An 11,049-nucleotide genomic window follows, 5' to 3' on the forward strand; every position below is an offset into this window, starting at 1 on the left:
GAGGTCGAGGGCAGGTAAAAGGCCAGCACGGGGTGTCCAGGTGAATGCAGTGTGTTGGAGGTGGGCGAAGGGGTCCTCGGAAGTTGGGCGGGAATCCTGATTGTGGAAGTAAGCTCGGAGGCAGAGGCGACGGAAGAATTGTTCGATGTCACGGCGTGTATTAAATCCATTGATGCGTGGACGGAGGAGGACGAAGGTGAGTCCTTTGCTGAGGACTGATCGTTCGTCCTCAGTGAGGGGGAGGTCTGGAGGGATGGTGAAAACTTGGCAGGGCTGGGAGCTGGGAGCTGGTGTGGGTGTAGAGCTGGGAGTGGGTCGGAGCCAGTATCTGGAGTGGGTGTGATGGTGGGGGGAATGGGGGTCGAGTCATGAGCAGGGGTAGTGTTTCCCTCGAGGTCCTGGGGGGTGGGGATAGTGACAGTGGGGTCTGTGGGGGGCGTGTCAGCAGAATGCAGGTGAGTGGCGCTGGTGGGGGCGGAAGTGGTGGCAGAAACGGCAGTAGGGGTGGTGGAAGTCACTGAGCGTGTGGCATCGGCGATGATGTGAGGGGCGGAAGTGTCTGTGGGAGTGGCCATGATGGGGGCAGAAGTGACATCATCAATCAGCGTGGGGGTGGTAGCTGCATCAGCCGCATGGCTAATGGTGTTTCCGTGGCCAGGGAAATCTTCTGGAATGTTTGAGGAGCGCTGGTTATGGAGGTGGGTAGATAAAAGTTTGTTGTACTTACAGTTTTTGATGTTTGAGATGGAATTGAAATACTGTTTGTTGAGAGTATGGATTCTCCTGAGGATGTAGTACAGAGTGGGTCCTTTGCAATTCTGAGAGAGTGTGGCCCTCAGCTGAGGCAGGGCTGACTGTAGCGAGGTTAGGTGCCGGCGCATTGCTGCAAGTGTGGAGCGGAGGATCTTGAAGGAGAACTGTTGCTGGTGTTTTTGAATCTGTAGTCTGTACTGTTTGTCCTATTCGGGTCCGAACTCTGCTGGTTTAAAGGTGGTCCGGAGTCCGTGTGGGATGAGGTGGTTACGGAGACAGGCATTGAGGAAGCAAACGTGGCTGTGGTAGCGGGTTTGTTTCAGGACATGGTTGAAGAGCTTCAGGGCAGAGGAAATGACCTGGGAGTTGCAGTGGGAGAGAGACTCCCTGAGATTCTTGTAGAGAGAGGAGGAAAACTTCTTCAAGGCAGGCATCCTTGCAAGAGGATTCGCAGTAGGGTTAAAATCAACGAGGTAAAAACAATGACTGCAGATGCTGGAAACCAGATTCTGGATCAGTGGTGCTGGAAGAGCACAGCAATTCAGGTAGCATCCGAGGACAGGCCAAATCGACGTTTCGGGCAAAAGCCCTTCATCAGGAATAAAGGCAGAGAGCCTGAAGCGTGGAGAAATAAGCTAGAGGAGGGTGGGGGTGGGGAGAGAGTGGCATAGAGTACAAGAGGTCAGTGGGGAAGGAGATGAAGGTGATAGGTCAGGGAGGAGAGGGTGGAGTGGATAGGTGGAAAAGGAGCTGGGCAGGTCGGACAAGTCCGGACAGGTCAGGGGATCGAGTTGCTGGAGGTTAGAAGCTAGGATGAGGTGGGGGAAGGGGAAATGAGGAAACTGTTGAAATCCACATTGATGCCCTGGGGTTGAAGTGTTCCGAGGCGGAAGATGAGGCGTTCTTCCTCCAGGCGTCTGGTGGTGAGGGAGCGGCGGTGGAGGAGGCCCAGCACCTCCATATCCTCGGCAGAGTGGGAGGGGGAGTTGAAATGTTGAGCCACTGGGCGATTTGGTTGATTGGTGCGGGTGTCTCGGAGATGTTCCCTAAAGCGCTCTGCTAGGAGGCGCCCAGTCTCCCCAATGTGGAGGAGACCGCATCGGGAGCAACGGATACAATAGATGATATTAGTGGATGTGCAGGTAAAACCACATCCATCAAAGTTTTACCTGCACATCCACTAATATCATCTATTGTATCCGTTGCTCCCGATGCGGTCTCCTCTACATTGGGGAGACTGGGCGCCTCCTAGCAGAGCGCTTTAGGGAACATCTCCGAGACACCCGCACCAATCAACCAAACCGCCCCGTGGCCCAACATTTCAACTCCCCCTCCCACTCTGCCGAGGATATGGAGGTGCTGGGCCTCCTCCACCGCCGCTCCCTCACCACCAGACGCCTGGAGGAAGAACGCCTCATCTTCCGCCTCGGAACACTTCAACCCCAGGGCATCAATGTGGATTTCAACAGTTTCCTCATTTCCCCTTCCCCCACCTCATCCTAGTTTCTAACCTCTAGCAACTCGATCCCCTGACCTGTCCGGACTTGTCCGACCTGCCCAGCTCCTTTTCCACCTATCCACTCCACCCTCTCCTCCCTGACCTATCACCTTCAACTCCTTCCCCACTGACCTATTGTACTCTATGCCACTCTCTCCCCACCCCCACCCTCCTCTAGCTTATCTCTCCACGCTTCAGGCTCTCTGCCTTTATTCCTGATGAAGGGCTTTTGCCCGAAACGTCGATTTTGCCTGTCCTCGGATTCTGCCTGAATTGCTGTGCTCTTCCAGCACCACTGATCCAGAATCTGGTTTCCAGCATCTGCAGTCATTGTTTTTACCGGGGGACTTGTCTATCCTCAAGTTTTTCAAAATGCCCAACACATCTTGCTTCCTAACAAGTATCTCCCCAAGCTTACCAGTCCGTTTCATACTCTCCTCTTCAACAATACGGTCCCTCTCATTCCATATACGTACCACCCTCTGCGTGAAAACGTTGCCCCTGAGGTCTCTTTTATATCTTTCCCCCCTCAACCTAAACCTATTCCCTCTAGTTCTGGACTCCCCGACCCCAGGGAAAAAACTTTGCCTATTTGTCCTATCCATGCCCCTCATAATTTTGTAAACCTCTAATAAGGTCACCCCTCAGCCTCCGACGCTCCAGGGAAAACAGCCCCAGCCTGTTCAGCCTCAGATCCTCCAACCCTGGCAACATCCTTGTAAATCTTTTCTGAACCCTTTTAAATTTCACAACATCTTTCCGATAGGAAGGATACCAGAACTGCACGCAATATTCCAACAGTGGCCTAACCAATGTCCTGTACAGCCGCAGCATGACCTCCGAACTCCTGTACTCAATGCTCTGACCAATAAAGGAAAGCATACCAAGCGCCTTGTTCACTATCCTATCTACCTGCAACTCCACTTTCAACGAGCTATGAACCTGCACCCCAAGGTCCCTTTGCTCAGCAACACTCCCTAGGACTTTATCGTTAAGTGTATAAGTCCTGCTAAGATTTGCTTTCCTAAAATGCAGTACCTCGCATTTATCTGAATTAAACTCCATCTGCCACTTCTCAGCCCATTGGCCCATCTGGTCCAGATCCTGTTGTAATCTGAAGTAACCCTCTTCGCTGTTCACTACACCTCCAATTTTGGTGTCATCTGCAAACTTACTAACTGTACCTCGTATGCTCACATCCAAATCATTTATGTAAATGACAAAAAGTAGAGGGCCCAGCACCGATCCTTGTGGCACTCCACAGGTCACAGGCCTCCAGTCTGAAAAACAACCCTCCAACACCACCCTCTGTCTTCTACCTTTGAGCCAGTTCTGTATCCAAATGGCTAGTTCTCCCTGTATTCCATGAGATCTAACCTTGCTAATCAGTCTCCCATGGGGAACCTTGTCGAATGCCTTACTGAAGTCCATATAGATCACATCTACTGTCTGCCCTCATCAATATTCTTTGTTACTTCATCAAAAAACTCAATCAAGTTTGTGAGACATGATTTCCCACGCATAAAGCCATGTTGACTATCCCGAATCAGTCCTTGCCTTTCCAAATACATGTACATCCTGTCCCTCAGGATTCCCTCCAACAACTTGCCCACCACCGAGGTCAGGCTCACTGGTCTATAGTTCCCTGGCTTATCCTTACCACCCTTCTTAAATAGTGGCACCACGTTTGCCAACCTCCAGTCTTCCGGCACCTCACCTGTGACTATCGATGATACAAATATCTCAGCAAGAGGCCTAGCAATCACTTCTCTAGCTTCCCACAGAGTTCTCGGTACACCTGATCAGGTCCTGGGGATTTATCCACCTTTAACCGTTTCAAGACATCCAGCACTTCCTCCTCTGTAATCTGGACATTTTGCAAGATGTCACCATCTATTTCCTTACAGTCTATATCTTCCATATCCTTTTCCACAGTAAATACTGATGGTAATAACTTTTTTGAAGAACGGCCTCTCCCCACTGCGACTGAGCTGATGAATCTCCAGTGCCCACAGGGAATGGAATCCCTTCCCTCAGTCCCCACATTTCCACAACTTCTCCGCAGTTCTGGTGACTTTTTGGCTCTCTGTTTCCGATGAACAATTGAAACTGGGATCACACTCGGGAAACATGTACAGTCCCCCCGCTGCTGCGAATAGTGTAATGTTTCTTTAGTCTGTGTAACTGGCTATAGCTCCTTCCCACAGTCAGCTCACTGGGGCACACTCTCTCTCAACAAGGGGAAAAAACATATAAAAGTTGAGCAACGAGACAAAATGCAAAAGCAATGAAATGTCGAACCACATCGGGAAAATAATTGTGGCTCTGCCTTTTTTTTTCCTTTTGGTGTTTGGATACTTAAAGTCTGTCAATAACACCAGCACCCGCGTAGCGCATACCGCGCATGTTTGCCGGTGTCAGCAAAGCAGTACGCATGTCCACCAGTGTCAGCAAAACACTGGGCATGCTCATTGCTGTCCACAGAAAAAGGCGCGCGACCTTTTCTTGATGGACCAATAGAGAGCCCTGGAGGACCGGAAGGAGTCTGGTCCTCCTGCCATTCAGAGTCACCCCATCGTCTGAATGCGGACGTTGGACCATGAGCTTCTCCTGCTCCTGTCTGTGAATGAAGATTAAGCTTCACCCAGACTGTAAATTCTTTCCTCTGTCCAATTTCTGTGAGTACGGCACTCTGTTTTCTCACTCCTTTTGCCATTTCTTTTTCATTGTGTCGTGCAATTGTTGACTTGCAGCAATCGAAAGGAAAGGGAGTGAATCCGGGAGGGACAGACTCTGGAAACGTTGGTGCAGATGTGTCTCAATTGGCAAAATAGACAGGCAGGAGGCTGGAAGAACACAGCGAACCAGGCAGCTTCAGGAGATAGAGAAATTGACGTTTCGGGTGTAACCCTTCTTCGGGACTGGGGACGGGTGTAGGGGGAGATGCAGATAAAGGGGGTGCAAAGGGCAGGGGGGTGAAGGGGGATAGGTGAAGACAGGCTGAGGGTACGATCTGGTTGGTCAGTAGGAAGAAGGAATCTGGTTGGTGGCAGGGAGCAGTGGAAATGAAGGGTTGGTGCTGAGAAGGGAGGTTATTTGAAACTGGATAACTCAATATTGAGTCCTCTGGGCTGTAGGCTGTCCAGGCGGAAGGTGAGGTGGTGTTCCTCTAACTTGTGGTTTGGTTCGTTGTGGCAATGGAGGTGGCAAAGATGGTCACGTCAGAAAGGGAGTGGGAAGGGGAATTAAAATAGGTGGTGACTGGGAGGTTCGGTCAGCCTCTGTGGACCTAGCTGCGATGCTCGGCGAGCTGTTCCCCAAGTTTATGCTCGGTCTACCCAATGTAGACAAGACCACAATTGGCAAACATGTGGCAAATGCGCTACTACAGTGTGAAGTTATAGCCTTTGCTGTGGAAAAAAAAAGCAGAAAGGAGGTGTATTGTTTAAATAGTGATACATTGGGATGTGGAGAAAGTGAGATTTGCAGATAATGGAGATCAGCGTCAAAAAGTGTGGCCCTGGAAACTCTCAGTAGGTCAAGCAGCATCCAAGGAGCAGGAGAGTCGATGCTTCAGACACGGGCCCTTCATCAGGAATGAGAAAATGGGTTCAGAAATGTCTTCCTGTAGTTAGGGGCTCATTGAATATATTCAAGGCTGAGTTCATCTGATCTTTGAACAACAAAGAAGTGGAAGTTTATGGGGGAAGGCATGATTTTTTAAAACCAGTATAGAACACTTTCAGAATCATACAGCACAGAAACAGACCCTTCAGTCCAACTGGTCCATGCTGACTATATTCACGAACCTAACAAGTCCTGCCTGCCAGTGCTTGGCCCATGTCCCTCTCAACCTTGCCTGTTCATGTACTTATCCAAATGTCTTTTCAGTCAATCGAAAGCCTACCCACAATCTCCCAGCCTGTCAACCATCCAGACACATAGTGTAGCCATAACAGGGAATCAAAGAAGAAAAATGAAACAAAATTAGAATAAATTAAATGCTTAATGTTTGTTCATTAGGAAGTAAACCAGAAATAGGGGTCTCCCAGGATTCTGATGTCCCCTACATGAGGAATTCTGTCTCCCTTAGATGTAACTGTTAGTACTGTTGGGGCAAAGTAACTCGTGTGCCAAATCATTTAAAGCAAAGTAGTCAGGAGAGGAGACTTTGAGCAATTAACTAGCTGTATTCATTGCCATGGGGAAGATCTATTTGCAATACGTTGACTTTGTGTTGAACAATGAAATACAGAATGTTACAAGTTTTATGGTAAAACACAAGCCTACTGTCCATTAATTATGCAACGGAGGGGCAATTGTAAGGTTCACATTTCTTAATGTCTGCAAAACTGAATGTTATCTTCTACTGCAGGTTTAGCTCGGCTCGAATTACCGATAAGGAACAGAGAGAACCAATCCATCATTCTATGAAGCAGCACAGTCTAATGGCCTGAGGAGCAGAGACAGTCTGCAGCTGCAAGGTCAGGCTATCAAAACAGAATTCCTTAGCCAGGGCTCAGACAGCATTATGTTAACAGGCTACATTTTACTGCAAACATTGCTTTGTGACAAAATGACTTCCACGCAGTTTTGTGTCAATTTTGGTCAAATTCTCCCACAATCCCTCTTTTAATTATTAAAAAGAAGAGATTGGAGGTGTCAGCAAAAAGGGAATTATACCCAGAGCCAGGGGGATTGTCAGGGGGTGGTGGTTGGAGATCAGACAGATAGTCCTCTGGTTCAGTAAGGACAGGGGCAGAAGGCTCCAGAGGTTGGGAATCATCATCAAGAAGGGGAAATCTCGGCATCTGAGAGATCGCTGGAGAGGAGGGCCACAACAGTGAACTGAGCCGTCCACAGGATTGTCTGCGGGGTGACTTTGATTTTCAGTCGAGCAGTTCCAAAGGCAGGGGAAAAGAAAGCTGCAAGACTGTCAAATTCTACAAGGGCTTGCTTGTTGCAAGTTTGGGATGGATGGGGATATGGGCACATACCCAGCAGCTAGAGTGGTTGACCTTCTGTGTAGAAAGAAAAGTATTAAACTGTAATTCCCGTTTAGAGGTTATCAGGTCCAATCAAATGTAGTTCATGAAAGAAAGGTAAGAAAGAGTGCAGTGAAAGGCAGAATGATCAGGCTGAGCCATTTGCGGATGAAGGCTGAAGATGTGTCTCTGTGTTCCTCCAGGAGGTGGCGCTCTTTTGCATTGTGTTGTGTGTGTCCATGCGGCCTCCCTTGACCTTGACTGCTGAATGGGTGACCAACAGGACTAGGAATGCGCCCTTCCATCTCGGCTCCAATATGCCCAGTACTAATTCTTCGGCTTGGTGTACCTGTGAATGCAAACTTTGAAGAGTTTTGGTTAACTGATGCAAATATTTCACATTTGTCCAACACTATAGTGGCAGCTGTTTCAGTCATTGGGATGGTTTGATTCATCTACTCAATACATCTACTCTTATTAGACAATATTCATAACAACATACGCAACGTAATTCTATAAGAGCAAGTTGTAGACAGGTAAAAAGGCCCACTAGGCAAGGAAGTTGTTAACAAATACAGGGCAGCCCTCTTACAGCATGCATATTGTTTATTTACAAATTAAACACTCTTCAGCTCTTTTCCTCGCTGCTTTCTGAAAATCTGGGTGCCACCAAGTTTGTAACAGAGTATTACCCATTCCCTCCCTGCCCAAGTGTGTACAATATTGCATATAATCAAATGAAATAGGCAGCAGCAAAGAATTAACACAAACCAGTCCAGCAGGGGTCACCCACATTTTGGTTTGGGTGTGGAGGGAGTACCCTATTTGAGACCATAGTTTGTGCTCTTCTTCAGGGGCGTCCCCTGTAATTTCAGCACCATACCCAGGCAAATGTGCATTCAAACCAGATTACAAAGTGTTAACCTTTTTGCAACCTGGAGGGTGTCGGCACTGAGTTGAAAAATGTGGTGCTAGAAAATCACAGCAGGCCAGGCAGCATCCGAGGAGCAGGAGAATTGATGTTTCGGGCATAAGCCCTTCTTCAGGCCCGAAACGTCGATTCTCCTGCTCCTGGGATGCTGCCTGGCCTGCTGTGTTTTTCCAGCACCACATTTTTCAACTCTGGTCTCCAGCATCTGCAGTCCTCGCTTTCTCCTCGGTGTTGGCACTGAGTCAGTATCTCCCTGTCTGTCTCTCTCTATGCCTGCCGATGCGCCTTTCTCTTTTTGTGCTTGTCTGCGTCTCTCTGTCTCTGTCTCTCTCTCTCTTCCTGCCTGCGCCCCTCTCTCTCTTCCTGCCTGCGCCCCTCTCTCTCTCTGCCTGCCTGTTCCTCTCTCTCTGCCTACACATCTCTCTCTGCAATATTTTTCAACTTTCTTCGAATTTCAGTTTGTCAGTTTTTGTTTATTTCTTCCTTCCAAGGGTAATGAGGCACTCATTCCAGAACAGTCCAAGTTCGGGAGTTGAACCTCATAAATCCTGGCTGTGACACATAGCTGCCTAACCAAGTGTGCAAACTCTAAATACCTGTCAGTTGTTCCATTTGCAAATCGAACACTGTTTTCAAGGCAAGTTGTTAGTGTCTCTGCATTAGTCCACAACCCAGGGGAAATACAACAGAGTCTTTAATAGTTGCCCACTGCATCCTCTATGCCAAATTTATTCAAGTCTGGACGTCCTGAAGCAGGCAATTATACTTATTGCAGAATTTTACTAGCCAATTAAAACTAATGTTGGGCATTTGAATGGATCGGTGGCATTTTGAAACCTGCCGCAGACCTCAGTGTGGGTCCAGGTCTGATCAAAGAGGGTTTCACCAGCCATAACCCTGGGGCAAGCAAATTCTTCATTACTAATTTTTTAAAGCATAAGCTGCTCTCAGCAGCATTACGTCAGGACACTCTCACTCGTATCTTGTGGCTGAGTAGCGAGAATTGTGTCACCATTTTTGTCCCTGGCCAGCTTTCCTTTTTATTTGGACACAACAAAAGCAGCAACCACCCTCTATATTTCATCTCTCAAAGGGTATCAGCCAGTGACCTGGCAGGACCAGGGTATCTCCTGCCTGACTCGCCAACTGTGGGGGATGGAAATAAAATCCCATGCAAAGAAAGAATTTGTTTATCAGGGAGCAGTACAGCTGCAAGGCCAACCGTCTCTGCTGAGCCTGGGAAACACAATCTTAGCCTAGGAAACATATAACTTTTAGCAAGCAAGCACTAAAATGAGATTCAAAATGATTTCCAGGCTTTAATATGTGACAAAATGGCTGACCCAAATCTCACAATTCTCCCACATCACCACAAGGAATAAAACAATGAAAATGCAACAAAATTAGAAATAAATAGACGATCGAGCGTAATGTTTGTTCATTAGGAAGTAAACAAGAAATAGGGGTCTCCCAGGATTCTTATCATGCTCTACTTGAAGAATTCTCTCTCACTTACATCTGACTATTAGTACCCAGCTAAGATTTACTACAATATTTACATCAATAGAAATAAAGCACCTGTTATCAAATAGACATAAAGGCATCCAACACTGATGTAGACTTTTCTCTCTCTCATGCACTTACGCGCACACGTAAGTCCATGGGAGTAAATGTGAATTTGCAGAATTATATTTGCAGAGTTAAAAATCACACACACCACGTTATAGTCCAACAGGTTTAATTGGAAGCACTAGCTTTCGGAGTTCAGCTCCTTCATCAGGTGTTTATGGAGTATAAGATTGTAAGACACAGAGTTTATAGCAACAGTTTACAGTGTGATGTAACTGAAATTATATATTGAATAAGACCTGGATTTGTTAAGTCTCTCATCTGTTAGAATGACCATGTTGGTTTCAGTTCTTTTATATGTAAATCACAATGCTTTTTAAAAGTTAAATTCTCATGTGAACTTTAGCAATTGGTGTCGTGTCAGCCCAGATAATGTATTGAAGGTGTGAGCTCCCCTGTGTGATACTGTCTGTGCCACAATGGTTAAACTGATTTACAGAATCTTACATGGATTCATGCAGTTTTGAGTAAAGATATAATTCTGCAAGTACAAATTCACCCAACAAACTTGTGTGTGTTTGGGGAGGTATATTTGCAGATACATTCCATTTTGTTCAAAAAATGCACAATCTGCAGGCAGTCCAATACATGTAATAGTTTGTAAATTCCACTTTGGAAATAGAACCAGTCTGACTCAAGATTGGGATACAGGCAGACTCTGACCTCACACCTTTAATGCATTGTCTGAGCTGAGATGTCACCTTTTGCTATAAAACCTTGTTATCTCGAGAAGGTGACAACAAGAAATTCGGGGGTTTACATTGTAATGATACCTGCAACCCATTCTAAAAGGTGAAAGACTTAACAATCCAGGTTTATTCAATATACCATTTCAGTGGCAGGATGCCTTAATGTTTTGCTATAAATTCCGTGTTTTATGATCTTATTCTCCACAACCACCTGATGAAGAGGCAGCACTCCAAACGTTACTGCTTCCAAAGAAGCCTGTTGGACGACAACCTGGAGTTCAGATTTAAACTTTAATCTGGACAAAGTGGATTGGCCATGCTAAATTACCCATTGTGCCCAAGGAGTGCAGGTTAGGGTGAGTTGGCTATGCTAAATCATGCATAATGTCCAGCGTTATGCAGCTAAGGTGCGTTACTCAGGGTTAAATGTAGAGCAGTGGGGGTAGGGGAATGAATGTGGATGCGTTACCCTTGGGAGAGTCGGTGTGGACACATCGGACAGAGTGGCCTGCTTCCCACACTGTGGGGATTCTTTGAAGTTTATTTATCTCAAGAGGGTTGGAA

The sequence above is a fragment of the Chiloscyllium plagiosum genome, unplaced genomic scaffold (assembly GCF_037043375.1).
Source record: "Chiloscyllium plagiosum isolate Xiang-an unplaced genomic scaffold, Cpla_swu_hap1 HiC_scaffold_27, whole genome shotgun sequence".
NCBI lineage: Eukaryota > Metazoa > Chordata > Chondrichthyes > Orectolobiformes > Hemiscylliidae > Chiloscyllium > Chiloscyllium plagiosum.